Raw genomic sequence first — 21,052 nt, 5'->3', positions numbered from 1 at the left:
GTAACTTTTGGCTAAGAATACGCGAACGTTCGTGAAATAGAAATATATGCACCATTTTTAAATCCTCACACTTTCTCACACAGACTAAAAAAAAAAAATAATAATAATCCACTCGAGACATTCCTCATTATTCAGTTAACTGCCATCCGATACCTGCTTGCCATCACGCCAAATTGTGGCTATATTCTTACGCACCAAGGTGAAATTTAAAAAGCTTTCTATTTAAGGCAGTATTCTAAGGTGCTCAAAGAAACAGTTTCGCCTCAATGTTAATCACATCGTGGATTAAATATGACAGTTAATTATTAACATACAACTAGAATCACTGTCTAATGCTGTTTTTTCATTATATGACAATCGACGTAACAGTCAAATCTAAAGAAATATAAACTCCTCCTTTAGATAATACCACATTGAAGAACTTAGAACCTCATTTCAAAAGTTTTTGTTTTCTTGTACAAGGTTTTAAATACACAATATTAAAAGTTACTTCCAATCTTTGGCAGTAGCTAACTTTAGGAAGTCACTCCAATTATTCCGCTTATACGTACATTGTAGAAAAGAAAACAGCAGTCTGTTCAATTTAGCCTTTTCTTCTATTACTGTGCATGTATTTACTTTAAGAAAAGTACTTCAAAAAACATGGCGTATAACGCCTTATACTGGAGAAGCGTGACTTATTGACCAGTATTTCGTGTGACGTTACATTACAATAAGACTGATAGTAATTTGTATCAGTGCTATTATGTTTATTTCTCCAGGAAACCCGTTTGTAAAGGGACCAGTAAAGAAAGATTTGTGAAAAATTATCAGTATTATGGTGATGTAACTTCATACAAACTACATACCAATACACCCGGCATGGCCAGGTAGTTAGGGCGCTCGACTCGTAATCTGAGGATTGCGGGTTCGAATTCCCGTCTCACTAAACATGCTCGCCCTTTCAGCCGTGGGGGCGTTATAATGTGACGGTCAATCTCACTATTCGTTGGTAAAAGAGTAGCCCAAGAGTTTGCGGTGGGTGGTGATGACTAGCTGCCTTCCCTCTAGTCTTACACTGCTAAATTAGGGACGGCAAGCGCAGATAGCCCTCGTGTAGCTTTGCACGAAAATTGAAAATTCAGTACAGACTTCGCGAGAATGTGGTTTTATACACAATGATATTTGATATGTTGTAAATGAATACATTATACTGCTAGAGATACCACTTAGATGGAGGTTTCGTATATTGTATTCGCAGCTGGCTTGAAAAGCTTTGGTAATGTGCGAAAGGGCTCGTCGGCAGTGACGTGCGGCACAAAGATATACTATTCATTTTTTCTTGTCGGCAATTTGAAATATCGAACGAGTGTAGAATGATTTATATAGAACGAGTGTAGAAAGATTTATATAGAACGAATGTAGAAAGATTTATATAACTACAGATCAGTACTTCAAAAAACGATTCAATGTTGGTTGGCACATCCATAGAGTCCCAAGGAAGCGAAGTTAGATATGTCGTTTTAGAAGCCCCCCAGTGACCCAGCGGTTTGTCTGCGGACTTACAACGCTAGAATCTGGGTTTTGATACCCGTGGTGGGCAGAGCACAGATAGCCCATTGTGTAGCTTTGTGCTTAATTACAAACAAACAAACAAACATCGTTTTGAAAAATATTTCTTGTGAACAACTTTGTAATATTCGGAAAATCAACATCGCGGATGAAACCAACAGAACTATGAACAGTAGTTTTATAGTACTGTTTATATTGTTTCCGATACCAAGTTTTCAAGTATTAGGAAAAATACAGAGTGAATTAATAATTGTTATTTAGCAGTTAATTAAGATTGGTATATATAAACTTCTTCGACATGCACTCGTGCGATCAACAACAACAACAAAAACTGGATGATCACACGATGAGAATCCTAAAATCTCTTCTGAAAGTAATACCCTGATATTTAGAAGTAACAATTTTAATTCCTTTATTGGATGAAAGGAAACCCGAAAAGCCGTTCCTCTTGTAGGGTTGGTTTAGCAGAAAATGCCTCACTTATTAAATTCTAACATACACACCTACGTAAGTATCATGAACAATCTATGATAAAAGAACCGCTTTTGAATCTGTCAGGCATTTGAGGATTCTAAGACACCGGCTGTACCAAATATCCTATGTTCCTTTGTCTTGCTGGTTTAATTAAGAATTCAAAAGGATTATAATAAAAATCCTTGATAGCACGTTGCCAATAAAGTAATTTAAATGATAAAACATTTGTACTATTAGGAGAACCATCTTAATAACTGGAGTTAGAGAATGCTTTTAATCTCTTGCAGGACATTTAAACACAATTGTTGAAAAACATTCAATAACAATGGTAAAGAAATAATGCATTAAGATGGAAAAAAATATGTTAGAAAGTGTATTATTTAACATGAATCATTCATTTTAGTAGCCCCCCTTCCACAGTGGCAGAGCGATATGTCTGCGGACTTACAACGCTAGAAACCGGGTTTCGATAACTATGATGGGCAGAGCACAGATAGCCCATTGTGTAGCTTTGTGTTTTACTTCAAACAAACGAATTCTTTTAGTAAAGATAGTAATTTTTCACTGTAACATCTGGTCTCCAATAGTATGTTCCTAAAGTAAATAGCATAAAACTGCGATCATGTATAATGATTAGATAATTATAAGAATAATATGATGTGTTGCTAAGCAGACACTTAAGGACCCAATGAATTCAATTAGTTCAAAGAACAGAATACAACCCCTCCTCCCCTTACAAAAGCTACCCTATATTACAGATACTTTTACCTTATTGCAAGGAACGGCAGGTGGTATTTCGATTTTTTCTTCCCACTTTTGAGATCCCACTCTCTCTATAGTCCTTTTATATAATTGGGTGACATTCCGCGTGTTTTACTTTGATAACTTGATTGTGTAGGATGTGTCTCAGAGCTAATAGCTACACAGAGGTAATGCGAGGTTTACCTCAGAGATTGCGAAGAAGTTATTTGTGTACGTTTTCTGTCTCAGACTGGAGACTTTTCGAATACCGCGAAATACTCGACATAAGACAAGAATGAAATTGCTTGGTAAAAAGAATTCGTGTAATGTTGTTAAAGATCCCTTGCAGGGACCATCCTATAAGTTCGAGTTGTTAGCAACGGATGGTATATTTTAACATATTTTATATTTTTTTTGTGGTAAAGTAGGGCAATAAAATATGCCTACAAAAAGAAGGTTAAGTGTAAAACGCATGCTTTTTAATATATTTTTATTGTTTATTTTGTAGTTTCTATAACTTATTTCCAAAATGAGATTTCATGAAATAGTTTTCTACAATCGAATGTTTTTTCGGTTTCATTCCTAAACATAAAACTTAGAGTTAGTGTTCATTAATACAGATGGAGGAAAACAACAATCACAAACTCATCATTGCCTGCAGCATACGACCACTTCCAAAAATTGCAGACAACTTCTGTGTAAAGCTTTGTAGCTAGCCGTACAAAAATTTCAAAAGAAGTCCATTAATGCTTTGCTTTTTTCTAGGTTATAATAAATAACATGTAAGAAGGAAAACGTTTACTTAAGGCTTACTGAATATCTGAAAATATTTTTTGTAAGCCAGAAAAAGTAACAAGAGAAATTATCATTTTATTTTCAGTGCAACGCTGTTTCAATGCATTACGTGCGATTCTTCATTCATGATAATTCATATGAGAAAACTCTCTTTAGTTTTAGCTGTTTATTTTGTTTATTTGTTTTTGGAATTTTGCGAAAAGCAGCTCGATGGCTATCTGAGCATCTATTTAGAGAACGAAGACATACCTCATGTCATGCTATTTACAAGCCAATAAGAATAAAAGTAACAAAGAATTGCTAGGACTTTATTTTATCCATCAATGTCAAATATATCAATATCCATCTTTAAGCGTAAAATCACCCATGTATATTTTTAAAATTCTCTATGGAATTTTTCTTCTGATGCACGATAATGTAATACATTGTTTTAATATAATCTCAAGCCTATCAAGGCAGATCCTCGACCACGGAATAATATATTGTATAACAAAGAATAATTAAATTAATCGTGAATTTAAAATCTCACTACTTGATTTCAGTTAACAGATTGAAAGAATGGGTATTGACATATATAAAGCCCACAGATACATTATAATGTGTAACGTGGATACATCAATTAGTCAGCTAACTTTCTTTGGTGTAGATATAGAGATTGTAGTTCTTAAAATATTGTTATGAAGTTGATTGCTAATTAGTTTGACTAGTTTATAGAAAAACAACAACAAATTTTCCATGTTTATATTATCTCAGTATTCAGGAGTCCAAATTTTAATTATAACAATCACTTTATGGATAAGGTTTATGTACAAGAGGAATACACATACCAACCTGCCATAAGTAAAACTGCCTGAAGATATGTAGATGGACAGCCAAATACACACACACACGCGCACGACAACATTACGCTCCTGTCTCTCGTGTATTTGATTGGATTAACATTTATACAAATCATTAATTCGGTACTGTTACATACTTTGAAAAGCAAGTATTATTTATATTTGACATTAATAGCATGCTTGGCTTTCTGGATATTTTACTTATTCTATTAAAACAGTTAGTTTTACTTGATGGATTTAAGGAACTACAGTGTAGGATTTGCAGTCCTTGTTCTTACGCTCTATTATCGGAAAGAATTCCAATTCCTACACTAAACAAAAATGTCAACAGTGTAATGTACCACGACTATTTGGGTCACTAATCTCTAGATAGAGATATTATACCTAGATTTGATGAAGCAGAGCCGAGGCTACTTTATCAGTCGAAGCAGTACTAGCCTAACCAACAGATCTTGCACACGTTTCCAAACAGCCAACAATCTATGGAGCCACACATCCGTTTACCCGAATAAAATGATTCTAGATTAGACTTTATCTTGACGTGTCGTGTGATCCCATAATCCTATAAATTATAGTGCACTGTATCCAGCTTCTTTCTTCTATTATTGCGTTGGTAGCCATGACAACCGTTAGGCCTATATTTGCTGCTGCAGCTGCTTGAGATTTCAAGAGACATAGAGAGAGAGAGAGAGAGAGAAAAAAAAAAAAAGATTTCGCGACATAGCAGTTAAAGAAATAAAATCAAGTTTATTTCTAATAAGATAAACGGTTATTGCTAATAGCTAGATATCTCAGGCCACCAATTTTTCTCAACAGACGCGTAGTGTTTAATATATAAACACTTTTGAAATCCGATCACCCTAAAAACTCACTTTACACCAACTGATCTATAACTGTAATATTTTAATCACTTGCTTAAGACCCCCAGATGATACCCAGAAAATTAAAGTTTCTTAAAATCTAGAGATAAATGTTATTGAAACACATAATTTAAATTTTTGACGACAGGCGGTGCGCTTTCTTTTAGACACATAACATCGTCTGACTAAACATAAAAAAAACTGGTGCATGCGCAATATACAACTTCAACTATTCAAAGACAGAAAAAGAAAGGACAGCTAAAGTACCTATGAAACGCTTGGTATTTTTCATTTAGTAATTATTTTCAGTACCAATACAAGCTTACATTATTAATCCTATACATTATATGGAGGCAATGATTTTTATCAACGTAGCTACATGAATTATTATTATATATAATTCATTATTTATATATAATTATTATTACATATAATTAGATATGTATATATTTTTGATAACCGTTCTATCTATCTACGAATAAAAACCAGAGAATCTTCATTTATAAATACAATAAAACATGTCTGTATGCTTATGATATGGTGTTTTCTGTTTGGACGTAGTTCGTGTAAAGCACGCCATTGTATTCGAAACACGCAGATGTAAGAAATATAGCTCACTCTGATAAAACATAAAAATTAAAACTGGAAAAGTGGTTTACTTTTTTTGAACCTGAAAAAAAAGTTGTTGAGCTGAAATTATTTTAACCTAACTTAAAAATCACAACTATATGCTATTGACATGATTGTTTTAAGCTTAAAATTATTTCATAAAAACACTTAGAACTCAAATGATTTTTTTTTTAACATCAAAAGTAATTTTTATAAACAAATTTTAAAGATGAAATCAATACATTTAATTATAAGCATAGATGAAGCTAAGAAAAGTAACGTCTCCCAATGGGTCAGCGATAAGTTTACGGAATTTAATGATAAAATCCGGGGTTCGATTTCTCGCACTAGACAAAGCACAAATAACGTATTATGTAGTTTGCGCTAAATAATAACAACAACAAGTCAACGTATTAATGAGCTTTCATTGTGACCTTATAGCACATGTCAGTGTAGTTTTAGGTAGAAACACGAGCTAGTGACTGTGTGTAATACTTCAAACATAATATATAGTTGACCGAAAGTAACAACATGAAACACATTTCAGTCAAAACAAGTGAACTTAATAACAAAATGACACACTTTACGATACACAAAAGTAACAGAGTATTTTTCTCTAACGTTTTTAAGGACTTTTACCATTATGCGTTTTCGCAATTATTATTTTAAAAAAAACTTAGTTTTTTACGTCTTGCACACTTTCAGTATTTTTTACGACTTGCACACTTTCAGTATAGAGCCTTTACTTATATACTGCAGTGCGTCATTTCGAGGTGAGAAAAAGCAGTTAAAATATTGAGCTTTTCATGAATCTATTTTCCCTTCAATTAATATCCATATTATATATTACTCTTAGTTTTTGGCCCCGATGCTACTGTATAGAAGGAATAGCGCGCCTAAGCAGTTAGAATATTCCTTTTAGCTAATAATTTTTCAAGCCATACTTATTCGATTTCTCAAAAACTACCAATTATTGTTGCTTTTGAAAAAAAAAATTAGCTCCCTAATTAGAAGTTAATGAGTTTTTTATTGATCTGTTTATCTTTCTGTATATCTTTTGTCTAATTAAAATACAGTATCTAACATAGATAGTGAATAAAATTGATGAGACGACAAGAATATCACCAAATATGAATTGGTATTATATTCCAAAAAGTAGATCTACCAGCTTTGTCTGTACAGATAGCCCGATGTGGTTTTGTTTTAAGAAACACACACACACACACTGTACAATATACGGTTCTGTTCTGGGTTTGGTAGTCAGGGCGTTTGACTCACAATCTGTGGATTGTGGGTTCGAATCCCTTCACCAAACACGCTTGCCCTTTTCGGTTGTAGTGGGGGACGTTATAATTTGACGATCAATCTTACTTTTCTTCATAGAGAGTAATTCAAGAGTTGGCAGTGGGTAGTGTTGACTAGCTGCCTTCCCTTTAGTCTATCACTTCTAAATTAGAGATGGCTGGCGCAGATTGCCGTAAAGTAGCTATGCGCGAAATTCAACAAACAAAGGAAAACATTCTATTCTACTCCCTCATGGTGATTTTTAGTACCTAGGTACCCCCCACAGTCGCAAAGCGGAATGTCTGCGGACTTAAAACGCTATAAACCGGGTTTCGATACCCATGTTGGGCAGAGCACAAGTAGTCCATTCTGTAGCTTTGTTTTAACTACAAACAAAAATATAAAAGAAACAGTACTTAGGTTTTTAATTTTAGAAGCATGAGCAGTGTGTTTCATCGAGTTAATTTCAGCTTAAAACGAAACGACCCCCCAAACTATAGAACTAGACATTTCTATAACCTCACATTTACACAAGCAGACTAATATATCTCTGTATCATTCATTTTTTATTAGGTTACTTAGAGGTTTTTTTTTGAACGAAACAAGAAACAACTTTTAAGGATAAAGTGAGCTTCTTTGAATGGTTATTTGTTAGATATATCAGTTCTATAGTTCTCCAATAACATAAAAACGTTGACTATTTTTGTTTGTTTGTAGTTAAGCGCAAAGCTCACTGGCTTTTCAAACATGTTACAAATTACAAGAAAAATATTAGTGCTAAGATTTTTTTTTTACTTGCTCTTATCATGGAAATGTGGACACCATCTCTCACAATATTCAACAATTCTTAATCGATCATATTACAAGGTCCTTGTCGACACTCTTCTGCTCCCCCCCCCCCTATCCCCGCTTTTAAAATTCCTGATACTGGACTGAGATTTCTCCGTCCTACAAAACATGCTCGCCCTTTCAGCCGTGGAGGCGTTATAATATCACGATAAATCCCACTATTCGTTGGTAAAAGAGTAGCCCAAGAGTTGATTGTGGGTGGTGTTGACTAGCTGCATTCTCTCTAGCCAGTCTCCCAGTGGCACAGCGGTATGTCTGCGGACTTGCAATGCTAGAAACCAGGTTTCGATACCCGTGGTGAGCAGAGCACAGATAGCCCATTGTGTAGCTTTAGGCTTAAGTTCAAACAAACAAACAAACCCTCTAGCCTATCACTGCTAAATTAGGGACGGCTAGCGGAGATAGCCCTCGTGTAGCTTTGCGCGAAAATAAACATAAACCAAACCAAACTTTTAAAACTTAAAAGAAATAATGTTCTTAGGTTGCTTTCAGTATACCTTTTTGTTAGTATACTTGGACGTAAAGCCTTTTAATTCTTTTTTCAAATTTCGTAAACTATTCGAGAAACAAACAAACTAATATGAAATACTAGTAATAAAATAATGAAACATGCATAGAAAGATATGTAAACCTTTATTTATTTGTAGAAATTATCATTCGTGACCAAATTAGATTCGAAAGAGATAACATAATTTGAAATCACGTGAATGAAAGCCGGAGTCTGACAGAACTTCTATTTAAGACGAGAGTGAATAAGTAGCCGGAATTAAACCTCCTCTATAACCGTACATATAATATTTAAAGCAACGTTTACAAATAAATATAAACTATTTGAGTGTCAGACACATTACGTTTTCGCAAAATGAATTGCACGTGGTTTTAACATTTTCAACCCACGTGTTTCCGTATGGGCATAATTCCGGGAAACTATAAAGTTGTTGTACTCATTTATTTTTACGTCTCTTTCCTTGTTTTCCTGCCTCATTAGAAGCAACCTCCTCCCTACAACTGGCTGAATATGATGAATGATAATTCTTAGACATAGGATGTTATGGGCATAATTACGCATACCTGCTTCTAAATTATTTTGGTTACAATTTCATTTTACATATGAGGCTTGCAAAGAATGGTTGAATCTGTTAGAGGGTGTATCTCCACCGCTTTATGTATCCTACTGTCATGGATATCTCTTACCAAAGCACACTTTAGCTTTTTTACACTGTATCCACGTTTCTTATTTTCCATCATGTGCGATGCTAAGCCTAGTTACCCGGATATTTTTAAAGCATCCGAAGTAAGGTCACGTTGTTACGCTCTCTTTTCTTTCGATAATAAAATTTATATTCTTATAATAACAATCTGAATATATGAATTTTCTCATATAGCTTACGTTAATCGAGAAAACCTTAACACTCAGAATATATCGTATATTTATCGTATATATATATATTTCCAGTAATTTTCAACATGATATGTTTGGTATTCATGCATTAGAGGTACGCCATCACCACAAAGTAAGGATTGTAGCATTAGTGTAAGGAATTTCTGTGTCTCAGTAAAGTGCGTCAGAACATGATCAATAAGCAGGCGTAGCTTAGAAGTCAATTAGTGCGCGAGGTTGAAGAGATAAAAGACACTAGCATAGCGTCTATTGAGAACCTTTGACTGGTTATCAGTAGAAAATAGAGATAGTGAAGAAATGCATGATAGGAGATTAGGAATAAGACCAAGTGATAATTGGATGCATTGGATACCTGGAGACCTCATCTAATTCATCACAATCAGCAGCTTGCTGTTAAACTTTAGATACCAGAAACTGTATTCTTAAGCCGAGACTGGACCAAACTGATAATCCAAGGAAATACTAATAAAAAAACTGTGCTTTGATAAAGGGAGATTACTATGTTAATTCTATATAAAATAGGTATAATTTTCAGTAAATACATTTGTGCCATTTAGCATTTTGTCAAATACGGCATAGTGAATTCATATTTCGTAGTTGACAAAGAAATATTTATTACTAGTTGGTTATGAAGTTGTTTGTAAATAAAGCTAGTTTAAAACATCACCAGTAAAACTGTATTCCATTCGAAACATGTGATTTTCTTTATTTTTTATCTATCTCATTATCGTTTATTTCGATGTTTTCAAGTTGAATGATAAGCCGAGAGAGGGCGATCCAAACGCATTGATTGCAGTTTTCCCTTCCAACTGTAGAAAAGTTATTAAGAAATTCGCGAAAAACTAATGCTGTGGATCTACTTTTAGAAACAAATCACAATTGAAAATTAAAATTAATTTCAGATGGTGTAGTGCGATGAAAATTGTCATCAGCAGTCTGTAATGTCTCTAAACATTTATAGGTAGTCTGTAATGTCTCTAAACGTTTATACGTAGTCTGTAATATCTCTAAACGTTTATAAGTAGTCTGTAATGTCTCTAAACGTTTATAAGTAGTCTGTAATGTCTCTAAACATTTATAAGTAGTCTGTAATGTCTCTAAACGTTTATAAGTAGTCTGTAATATCTCTAAACGTTTATAAGTAGTCTGTAATGTCTCTAAACGTTTATAAGTAGTCTGCAATGTCTTTAAACGTTTATAAGTAGTCTGTAATGTCTTTAAACGTTTATAAGTAGTCTGTAATTTCTTTAAATGTTTATAGGTAGTCTGTAATAGCTCTAAACGTTTATAAGTAGCCTGTAATGTCTCTAAACGTTTATAAGTAGTCTGTAATGTCTCTAAACGTTTATAAGTAGTCTGTAATGTCTCTAAACGCTTATAAATAGACGAAACTCTTTTGAATCATTACCTGCTACATAATTCCCTTTTAAACAACTAAACATCTGAAAGTTGAAATCTTTATTAAATGGTAAGTTAAAATTATAACACATAATTCCTCAATAGTATGGAAAGTAAATTTCAGATTTGGACAACTTTTTATATCTTCGCAGGGCATAAATATTCATTGGAACACTTTTAATTTGACGCTACAAGATTTTCTTTTCATATCTTCAAATAATGTCATAAACACACAGTAAATAAATCTAAAACTTACATTTCAGTAAATGTCATGAAACTATATTTACATATTGATATAGACTGCTTATAAATTTTAGCCTTACATTTCAGAGAATGTCATGAAACTATATTTACACATTGACATAGATTACTTATAAGCCTTACTTTCACATCTTAGTAAATGTCGTGAAACTATATTTACATACTGACATAGATTACTTATAAGCCTTACTTTCACATCTTAGTAAATGTCATGAAACTATATTTACATACTGACACAGATTACTTATAAGCCTTACTTTCACATCTTAGTAAATGTCATGATACTATATTTACATACTGACATAGATTACTTATAAACCTTACTTTCACATCTTAGTAAATGTCATGAAACTAGGCTTATGTATGGACATAAACTGCTCCTTCTTCCATTATTTTAAACTATCTTGTTGAACATAATGTTAAATATAATGATTTTATGCATAAAACAGCAACAAGAATATTAAGCAATTATTCTTTGGATGTTTCGAAAGTTTGAAAATCAATATCTATTCCTTCTGAGGGTAAATAGATTGGATTGGCTTTCTTTTTTAATATCATTAGGATTTCATTTGTAGTACATATTATATTTGACGTTTGAAACACATCTACAGTTTGTTAGAAGAAGCTCTAAGCGATCTGTAGGACATAACTGTTTGGTTTATTTGGAGGTTCGCGCAAAGCTACACGAGGGCAATCTGCGCTAGCCGTCCCTAATTTAGTAGTGAAAGACTAGAGGGAAGGCAGCTAGTCAACAACACCCACCGCCAATTCTTGGGCCACTCTTTTACCAACAAATAGTGGGATTAACCGTCACTATATAACGCCTCCACGACTGAAAGGGCGAGCACGTTTGGTCGGACGCAGATTCGAACCCGCGATCCGCAGATTGCGTGTCGAGCGCCCTAACAGCCTGTGTTGAACTTGCACTACTACGTAACATTGCATTGAAACTACCTATCATCTTCTCACTATATAGATAACTCGGTTAAAATCTTGCACTAATACGTAACATTGCATTGAAACTACCTATCATCTTCTCACTATATAGATAACTCGGTTAAAATTTTGCACTAATACGTAACATTACATTGAAACTACCTATCATCTTCTCAATATATAGATAACTCGGCTAAAATCTTGCACTAATACGTAACATTACATTGAAACTTTATCATCTTCTTACTATATAGATAACTCGGTTAAAAAGAAAGGAAAAAATAGACAGCGTATCAGTGGTTTGGAAGCACACAACTAGATTTCAAACTCACACATATAAAAAAGAAAGAAACTAGTTAAATTGTATTGTTTTGTTCGGGAAAGATACACGATATCCTGTTACGTCCTCGCACATGTATATGTGTATTGTCTGGTTGCTTCCTTAACGTAAAGACATTTAACATCTAGCCACATTCCGTATTCATGTGAAGATATGTAATGTTTCTCTACTTCCCTTAACTTGATGTTAAGTAATTTTTAGATACTTCTCATTATTTGAAGGTACGTAATATTTGGCTACTTCCCCAAGTTTGTGAAAATACGTAATTCCTAATAATTTCATTACGTGAAAATATGCAGAACATAATAACTTCTTTAACAAGAACGCGTGTAATTATCTGTTTTTTTATTATGTTTTTACGTAAGTAAAATATTTTAAGGAAATACAATGATAAGTTTATTTCAAAAATAATATTGAAAGCAATCATAATTACAATATTTGAGTTAATTATATAAGATTTTGAAAAGCATCTTTAGCCATCACAACTTAGCTTCAGTGTTAAACGTGTTGTGTTAAAAAATCCAAACATATTTTATGTTTCAGTCGAGCTATTAATCAGGTTTTATCCATTCAGAAGTAATTCTTAACGATTTTGTGTGACCTTTCTAATGAAACCATTAAAAACTAGTAATGCTTACATGATTTAGAAACCACTGATAACTTTATGTTCTAATTTCAGAACAAACCAAGAAAATAAAAGGAAACTTTGTAGTTTTCGAAGAATGGAAGTGCACCCAACAGAGTATAACATTTCTTTGTACGGCTGTAATGCTGTGAGAATATCGATCAGTCGTCAAAATGTAACTTCGCGAGCCTTGGAACCAATCGCCTTGTTCGTTCCGGCTTTCTGAGGCAATATTGGATTTCAAATGACCCATCCATCTCATGTCATTTCGGCATACAGATGGATTGTTTTAGGTTTGATCGATTGGGTAAGGTCAAGTGTATTTTTGAGTACAAAATATATTTTAGGTAAATAAATCATCTTTTGCAGTACTTTAGAAATGAAACAATATATTTTAGTTGTAAGAGATTTAAACATAAAAAAACAACAAAAAACTATAACATAATAAACCAATAACATATTCTGGATAAGTTAGGAAGAAACTGTCATATTTTATTGGATCAATAAGTATTGGATATTTTCTATAACTGGTCGAATGTGTTTTAAAATTATAGCAAAAAATGAATACCAACATGCTAATATCCACTTAGAAGAACATATCTCAGTTTAAAACCCTGAAACTTGTAACAGTTAAAATGAATGCCAACATGCTAATATCCACTTGGAAGAACATATCTCAGTTTAAAACCTGAAACTTGTAACAGTTAAAATGAATACCAACATGCTAATATCCACTTAGAAGAACATATCTCAGTTTAAAACCTGAAACTTGTAACAGTTAAAATGAATACCAACATGCTAATATCCACTTGGAAGAACACATCTCAGTTTAAAACCTGAAACTTGTAACAGTTACCTATAACTTAGCGAGAATTCAATTGTATTGTGTTTCGATGAAAATGTGTTTAATGTTTGATGTGTTTAAATGAAACGTCGTTAAGATCTTAAGAAAGATAAAAAGACAATATTTTACTGTATTATACAAATAGATATTCTGTTTTTCTAGTTTGATTAAGAGATTATCACGTATTTTTAGCCCTTTTCGGAAACTAAAGAAAAACCTGGGAATCTAAATTTAAAATGAGTTAAAATGTAAAAAGTACAAAAATTTATAAAAATATATATCAACAATTTAATTACAAAATAATTTCCTTAAAGGTATTGCATCTTAATAAAAACACTGAAAATAATGCACTATTTAAGTTTCAAGTAAAACGTTTACCAGTCTTCTTATGGTAAAACATTTGGCATAAATTGCACTGAAAATAATGCACTATTTAAGTTTCAGCACTATTTAAATTTCAAGTAAAACGTATACCAGTCTTCTTATGGTAAAACATTTGGCATAAATTGCACTGAAAATAATGCACTATTTAAGTTTCAGCACTATTTAAATTTCAAGTAAAACGTATACCAGTCTTCTTATGGTAAAACATTTGGCATAAATTGCACTGAAAATAATGCACTATTTAAGTTTCAGCACTATTTAAATTTCAAGTAAAACGTTTACCAGTCTTCTTATGGTAAAACATCTGGCATAAATTGTTTACTATCGTGTCTGTTTAAAAAACCTAACACTCATGAGCTATTAGTAGCATGCTTTCGAATGTCAACAGACACAGAAAACATCTGTTTATTCATGACGTCATAAAATAGTTAAAATATTTGAATTGTCATCGGTTCTTAGTTTTTGTAACCAAACTTTACTGTTACAGTAACACATAAAGACATGAAATGATAGAGAGAGAAGTAAAACATTTTACTTGGAAATAAACAGGCATATGACGATTTTGTTATAAGGTTATTTGTTTTTTATTTAGTCCCGAGGCTGCTTACGACCATTGGGGCACCTTATATGCTAATGCATCATCTGTAATTCTGGGCAGATTTACCTGGTGGCGCCATCACCTCCTCTACAGGTAGCTGTCCCTAATTTAGCAATGAAAGACTAGAGGGAATGCAGCTAGCTAACACTAATGACCGCCAACTACTTTTTACTAACGAATAGTGGGATAGACCGTCACGTTATAATGCCTCCATGGCTAAAAGGCGAGCATGTTCGGTGACGGTGATTCGAACCTGCGACCCGCAAATTGCGATTCGAGCGCTATAACCAATAGACCATGCCAGGCCTCATTATAGGGTCACAACTGAAAATACACATATACATACTTGGCGCTGTTTATGCTTAATAATCCTTCTGTTTCTTTCTTTTGTTGTGAAGCATAAAGCTACATCATGGACTGCCTGTGCTATATCCACGTGGGTATCAAAATCCGACTTTTAGTATTATAACCCAATAGACTTACCGATGAGCCACCGGGAGAGGGGAGTGCAGGAAATATTTAACTGAACTGAACATATTTTTGTGTTTATAGTGCTTGCTTTCCACAGTTTTTAAGTATTTGTTTTTAAGAATAATACCCTTTTTTATGCACACTGGCGATTAGAAATGGATTTTATCGTATCGCTAAAATAACGTAAGAGAGGGATTACTTGTGATGGTGGAATAATCTATTCGAAATAATGAAATATTCGAAGATTATTCTAGTTTTTATACCATAATCAAGGTCATTGTGTCGAAAAACTTTGAAAAGTTCGTTCTGAAGACGACCAAATCTTGAATTTTGTCCATTCTAGTAAATGTATACATATAAAAGTATAATGTTGATGTATATGAATATAGGAAGCTCTGGTAAGGTGGAAATATATGATGTTTTCATGCTCATTATATATGTATATGGTGTTTTCTTAAGATTATATATCAAAAACACAATAAGAAGAAAAATAAATAAAAACCAACAATTCCTGGGTTATAAGAAGAGTTCAAGATATAAAACAAAACAATTATCAGACAAATTACACAGGCCTGCGAATTTAAACTTCATAAAAGTTGTTTTGGTTTTAATAACGGTTTTCAAAAAGCAGATTTCAAAAATAATATTCATCTTTTTCTATCACGTGAGTATTTTTTACCGATCGGGAAGTAAAAAAACTATTACTTAGATGAAGTTATTATTTCGTTTACCACAGTGAACACTTTTTATCATGATATTTGTTATATTTGGGTTCTAGAACGCTCGATAAGATTCTCACGTCGCGATTGGTCTAGAGAAATCTATAGCCAGTGGTTGTCAACATTTTTAGCATAAGAAAATGTGACCCGATTTCAATGAAAATGATTCACTTATATAAAAGTACATATGACGTTTTGTGAAAAATATGTACGTGATGGCGAAAAATGGATATCATTTTCGGATTCAACGTACAGGGATTACTGTAGAACATGTAAAAATTTCAAGACAATAAAACCATCGCAGGCTTGTGTTAGTGTTAGTTTTTTGTGAGGATGGGTGTAATAAAGTTTTTTTATCTTACATTTCTTCCGAGGTGAGAAGTATGAGGTGGATTTTTATTGGAAGTGATACATAATTGAAGTGTGAATTCACGTTTCATAACTATACGAATCTTCTTGTTTATCCACCCTATTACTTCTTAAACCACATTGGTGCACATAGACTCTACAAAATCAATCTGTAATTTCAAGAATTTGCCATTAAAATGCTAAGTATATGCAAATTTCTAAAATCGATAACAAAAAAGCTAATAATTTTACTAAGCTACTCCTTAAAATTAAGTTCAAATTTCCCCCAAAATCCAGTTGCATATTCTAAAGTACGTCTACAATTTACAAGTATTCACCAGTGGTAACTAAATTGTACGGATGTTATTAATTATGCGCAGTTGTAATATTAATTTAGACATTATTTGAAACTATCAGATTCAGTGAAGAGTTCACTAAAAAGTAACGTTAATGAAAAATAAAGTATAGTTAATGGGCAACGAAAAGTTTCGGAAACATTTTTATTATGTTCGTGAAATTTGATATTCAGACTTTATTGTTGAACATAAACTTAAAAGAAATGTTTTCTAGAAAATGAGACCCATAGATGAATACAAAGAGTAAAGAGATAATAACAATGACATCAGAGAAAACCCAAACAGGAATACCGCACTGATGCCTTAAAAGCAGACCTCTACATTATATTCTTTTATTCTTCTAGATTTGCAGTGCATTAGCACTAAACAAAATTCTTGTTACTTGAAATACAGATGCTGCCCCTCCCTTTCTCTGAATCTGAAGTGCATCTTCGCGATGTCCATTAAAAGTTCCATAGTAACAGCTGAAAGCTCAGGCCTGAAACATAGCTCGATTCCATATTGATTCTGGAACGTGTTCACGAATCCGTTACTCGAAAAGTTTTCAATTTGAACAGAATTGAAAGAACTTCGCACTTTAAAAAATGTAATTATCGTGAATCAATAGCTTTAACAAATTAAGAACTTGATCAATGATATTATTCCATTGACTCATTCGTGTAGTTTGTAATACATGTAAGCCTAAGGGCTACATTGAGTACTCTCTATATGAGAATTGAGAAAGTATAAGAAAAAAATCCATTTGAGTATAAAATTTCTCTTGAGATTATTGTTATATATAGTCTTTATCAGGTTTACATTGAACTAATTAAAGGTAAAAATTGAAACTTGTAATTTGAATTTTTTCTACTTAAATGTTAGAGAATGGGTGCAATTTTTAACATAGAAATGACAGTTGAAAAAAAAGAAGAAAAAAAAAAGAGAAATAAAATACAGAATTATTCTATAGCTTCCAGTCTGGTCCTATAACATTTTATTAGTGTTATTTGATGACTGCATCTCCTTATCAGATGTTCTGTAAATGGTCATTTAAAACAACGACAGTAAAATATTCAAAACGAAACGTTCTTGTAGTCGTATTAAATCAACTAATCAAATTATATTGTTGATGACAGGAATATTATTTTATGGAAAGTCACACAACTTGTGTTAAGTACAATCATATATTTATTTTTAGGCTAACAAAAATCTGTATGATAACGTCGATAATATTATATAAGTTTCAAGAAACTGCATTCATGTCCCAAAACAATTATCATTTAAAAGTCTCGTAACAGAAAGAGAACAAAAGTGTACTGGAAGGTATTTAACTTCTGGGATAATATTTAAATCAAATAAGAACACTTTTTATCAGGAGATTTAAAAACAACAGTAACAGTTTAGAATTAAATTTTTCAGTGCAGTCTAAAAAATCGTATTCCTGTTCTTCCAGATTTTAGAAAAAAATTTCTTGTCGACTAGTTGAGATGATAATCTTAAAACCATCGGTTGATTTTTTACTACAGCTAGGTAATAGTGCCATTCAGAAAGTTTAATCAGATTTCCACTTTAAGAGAACTTAAATATATCTTCCTACCTATGATGAAACCATACTAATACATGAGAGATTCTGTAATACTTTTGTCATGGGATGATCTAATATGAATAAAAATAATAATTTCTGAAACTTAATCTAAGGATATTACCTAGGTAATGTAGAGAAATATAAGAATATAGGTATATATAGCATTATGGAATGCTATATCTGCGAACTTACAACTCTAGAAACCGGGTTTCGATACCCTTTTTGGGTAGAGCACAGATAGCCCGTTGTGTAGCTATGTGCTTAACTTCAAACAAACAAATATTATGGCGTTTTTAAACCCCTAACTTGGCTGAAGTCTTATCACGATGTAACTTGTTTGATCATGGGTGATTTTAATCGCTGTAAAGAGCCCTTAGCTGTAACGATCAACACATTTAGGAACGTTCGGTTAGTAAACAAAAATACTAAAGATTCGAATATAACATGGGTTAACAATTAAATAAATAAATAAAATGTAAACGGATTAACTGTTATGCTTATTAATCATTCTTGCACGTCCCATGTTGTTGTATTCGTTATTCAATTATTAACTGTTGCACAGTTTTCCGTCCCATGTTGTTGTATTCGTTATCCAATTATGAACTGTTGCACAGTTTTTCCGTTCCATGTTGTTGTATTCGTTATCCAATTATGAACTGTTGCACAGTTTTTCTTATTTACTTCAACATATGAAACTAATCATTATCTCAAAAATAATCTGTTTCTTAGAAAAACAAAAACACTAAAATCGTAACCTAATTGGTTATTTTTAAAATCATGTGGCTGTCGATGGCTTGACTCGACCAATGGAATGTTAAAGTTATATTTCTGAGAAGATAAGTAGGTTTTCTCCATGGTTATCGATTAGATAAAACTGCAGCTAAATTTACGTGCGCAATCGGTTCAGTTTTAAATGCAAAATACTGACGAAAACTATAAGCAAGAAGTCGGATATAATGTCTGAATGAACTTCCAAGATGATACCTTTGCGGAAGCTGAACCAAACATACTCGCAGTCGGGTGGCTTCACCCTCGCGGTAGTAGGACTTCCATCACCGCTATACGGTAATGTGCTTAGTAATCAGATAAGTAGAACTAGGTTAAAAACAAGATCCCTTCGTGTTAGAACTGATGAAGTGTTATGAGTTTTCTTCCACATAAGCTTGCACGCGCACATAAGTTACCAAGGTTACTTATCCTTTTTATCTGCTTGTCTTCTGTTGTATTGTCTTCCCTGAAACCCATTACTCAAGAATAAATGCCTTCACATTCTATTACTGGATTGTTCTGCTTATAAGGTAGAAGACAGAATTAGTCGCTATTACCGTTTCGCTTTATTAACATTATTTCCTAAGTAAACTTCTTCTCCAGTATTCAAGCCGAAATAAATCTGGCATTCCTACTAAAACGTCAATTCAGGCAGCCAGTACTTGTGTTACAAATACACAGAGAAATATGTTGAAACTTTCACTGCTATACAACCTGTCCTTTTGCCAGAAGGACGTCCGTACCATTGTTACATTTGGTTTTAAAGTCTGTCCTTTCATAACAAAAACACTTCAATAACTGTTGGACATTACGTTATCATACAATATGGTGTGTCATTAGAACTAATTTGACAAACTGTTGGATATTATGTCGTCATATAAAATGTTAGTTCGATTTAGATATATCCACACAACTGTTGGAAATTATGTTGTCATACAACACGTTATGTCATTATAATTAATTAAACAAACCTTTGGTTATTATGTTGTCATACAATACTGTGTATCGTTAAAGTTAATTAGAGAAACTGTTGGATATAACCTTGTCATATAATACGGTGTGTTGTTAGAGTTAATTAGACAAACTGTTGGATATTACGTTGTCATACAACACAATGTGTCGTTTGAGTTAATTAGACAAACTATTGATCTATGCGCATATTGACAGTAATGTTGTTTCACATCCAGTTCTTTTTCTATAAGACACAAGGTAGCTTTTACACATTTATAGTTTTTTTTTTCAAAATTTAATACAACATTATGTAATACGTATTTTTGAGAATATAAAAACCACTCAGCGGTAAATAAGGAGGCTTATCACACTAAAAACCGGGTTTCGATACCCGCGGTGGGCAAAGTACAGAAAGCAATTTTGTGTAGCTTTGTGCTTAATAACAGAACAAGAAAACAAACAAAGAGGAGAATATAAAAGATAGATAAAGTACAATGGTAGAGTTTCAGCAGTAAGATGAATTAGAAACTTCTTGGCAATCTAACTAAGAGTTTTCCATCTACAGAAAAAAACTTAATTATGGATTTAGTTTTACAACAATACAATGTGAAAGTTAATTTTCCATCAAGATTTGAAACTTTTCCTAAGTTATTTCTAGATTGGTGAAGTGACAAGGTTTAGGAAATATTTCTTATGCCATGTGAATTAATACTATGTACTGATTGGTATTTTAAGTTCAAACGTTTGTTTATTCTTTTCCACACAATCCTTGTGAATATATGTACTTATTTGTGTTTTAATTTTTATTTTTTTTTTCTACCCTGGCTCTAGAAGTTTAGAGTGTTCATTGAACAATTAAATTAAATTAGTTTTCCTGTTACGTTACTTGTCACGTTAGGAAATAAATTACTTGAAACCGAATTACATGTAAGAAAGGAAGAAGAACAATGCAACTGAAAGATTTCGTTGAAATTAAATGACATATTTTCATTCCTGGCGTTCCACAATTCGTGTGTTTTAGTCATCTGAGAAACAATTTTTCTAATGAATGGCAAGAAAGCTGAAAACTTCTAAAAGAAACTACT

The 21,052-nt window shown here is 32.7% G+C and overlaps 1 protein-coding gene across 2 annotated transcripts in view; it reads left to right on the top strand.

The window, feature by feature from the left end:
* LOC106478041 (acetylcholine receptor subunit alpha-like 1) overlaps window positions 1–21,052 on the top strand; it is a 146,444-nt gene that overhangs the window by 23,527 nt on the left and 101,865 nt on the right. The window contains exon 2 of one of the 2 annotated variants that reach the window (XM_022381563.1): window positions 13,019–13,271. The gene's annotated coding sequence lies outside the window, so the exon portion shown is untranslated. Of the gene's footprint in view, window positions 1–13,018; window positions 13,272–19,249; window positions 19,314–21,052 lie in introns of those variants that run through there. The other variant, XM_022381564.1, reaches the window with a different exon arrangement.

This window comes from Limulus polyphemus, unplaced genomic scaffold, assembly GCF_000517525.1.
Source record: "Limulus polyphemus unplaced genomic scaffold, Limulus_polyphemus-2.1.2 Scaffold175, whole genome shotgun sequence".
In the NCBI taxonomy this organism is placed as follows: domain Eukaryota; kingdom Metazoa; phylum Arthropoda; class Merostomata; order Xiphosura; family Limulidae; genus Limulus; species Limulus polyphemus.
The sequence above is the reverse complement of the archived record's forward strand: the minus strand, read 5'-3'. Positions and strand labels throughout refer to the sequence as shown.